Consider the following 2,072-nt stretch of genomic DNA (forward strand, 5'->3'; position numbering starts at 1 on the left):
TTAAAGTCCAACCCAAATCTCCTTTTATCCTTTAATAATCAGAATTATTTCATCTTCAAATTGCTCTGATTTTTACAGGGTTGATCAGGGAAAGAAGGAAAAACAGGAAAATCTTCAGAGGAACAGGAAAATTTCTGTCCCAAACCCCAAAATGTCCTTTGATCCTTTAAAAAATCAGAATTTTTATGGAGTTTATCATGGAAAGAAGGAAAAAAACAGGAAAATTTTGCCCCAAAACCCGAAATCTCCTTTATTTTTTTTCAAAAGCCCCAATTTTTACAGGAAAATCCTCATGCCCACAGCACAGGAACAGAAATCTCTCCCCCCAAACCCACAATCTCATTTTTTCTTAAAAAAAATCCCGATTTTTACAGGAAAAACCCTGTTTCCATATAGAGGAACGGGAACATTTCTATCCCAAACCCCAAAATCTCCTTTTACCCTTTAAAAAACCCGAATTTTTATGGGGTTTATCAGGGAAAGAGGAAAACACAGGAAAACCCCATAGGAACGGGAACATTTCTCCCTAAACCCAAAATCTCCTTTTACCCTTAACTGTGTTTCCTTCTTTCCATTATAACCCTACAAAAATTCCGATTATTAAAGGGTAAAAGGAGATTTTGGGTTCAGGGGCAGAAATGTTCCCGTTCCTGTGGGGATTTTCCCAGAATGGGAAATGGGATTGGATAAATTGAAATTTAAAGGGTAAAGTCCCAACTGAACCGTTCCAGGATTTCAAATCCTGATCTCACTTCCTCACCCACCCCACATGGGTGAAAATTCCCGATCCTTTATCAAATTCCACCTCATCCCAAACCCTTTTTCCAGCAGGAATCAGAATATTTCCCATATTTTTTGTGGGATCCAGGCCGGGATTTGCGATCCCCTAAAGCCAGGCTGTGTTTTTATGGCTGTTACGGGGTTTAATCCTCCCCGGGTGTCCCAATTATGGGATTGGGTCCCAATTATGGGATTGGGTCTGTGGGATGGTGATTCCTGCAGGGCAGGCCCGGGGATATAAAACCCGGGAGAGAGCTTTGGGAGGAGATTTCCACAGGAGAGGAGCGGGAACAGCCCCGGGCAGGGGAAAGGTGAGTGAGACATGCCTTTCCCTTTTCCCTTTTCCCTTTCCCTTTCCCTTTCCATTTCCCTTTCTCACTTTTGCCTTTCCCTTTTCCCTTCCCCCTTCCGTTTCCTTTTCCCTTTAATCTTCCCTTTTCCCTTCCCCTCTGCCCTTTTCCTTTTCCCCCTTTTCCATTTTCCCTTTTCCCTTTCCCTTTTCTTTTTCCCCCTTTTCCTTTTCCCCCTTTTCCTTTTCCATTTTCCCATCCCTCCTGCCTTTTTCCCTCCCCTTTTCCCATTTCCTATTTCCCTTTTCCCCTTTCCCTTTTCCCTTCCCCCGTTGCCTTTTCCCTTTAACCTTCCCTTTTCTCGTCCCTTCTGCCCTTTTCCCTTTCCCTTTTCCCCCTTTCCCTCTCCATTTTCCTTTCTCCATTTTCCCATCCCCTCTGCCCTTTTCCCTTCCCTTCTTCCGTCCTCCTTTCCTTTCCTTTCCTTTCCTTTCATTTCCTTTCCTTTTTTCCTCCCCCCTCCCTTTCCTTTCTTCCTTTTCCCTTTTCCCCTTTTCCTTTCCCCTTCTCCCATCCCTCCTGCCCTTTTCCCTCCCCTTTTCCCTTTTCCCTTTCCCTTCCCTTTTCCCTTTCTCATTTCCCTTTTCCCTTTTTCCCTTTCCTCTTTTCCTTTTCCCATTTCTCTTTTCACTTTCCTCTTTTCCCTTTTCCCTTTTCCCCCTTTTCCCATTTCCCTTTTCCCTTCTCTGTAGGGTCAGGACCTCCAATCCCACCGTCTTTGGGATTCCCTCCATCCCAGAATCTCCCACAACCCCATAATCCACAAATTCCCCATTTCCATCCCTCGGGGCTCCTGCTGGATCAGCACAGGGAGGGAATTTGGGGTCTCTGTAGGGTCAGGAGCTGCGATCCCCCTGTCCTTGGGGTTCCCTCCCTCTGAGAACATCCCACAATCCCATAACCCAGAAATTCCCCATTCTCATCCCTCCTTGAGGTAAAAAC

The sequence above is a fragment of the Malurus melanocephalus genome, unplaced genomic scaffold (genome assembly GCF_030028575.1).
Source record: "Malurus melanocephalus ecotype Western Australia unplaced genomic scaffold, MMel_1.1 scaffold_2395, whole genome shotgun sequence".
Lineage (NCBI taxonomy): Eukaryota > Metazoa > Chordata > Aves > Passeriformes > Maluridae > Malurus > Malurus melanocephalus.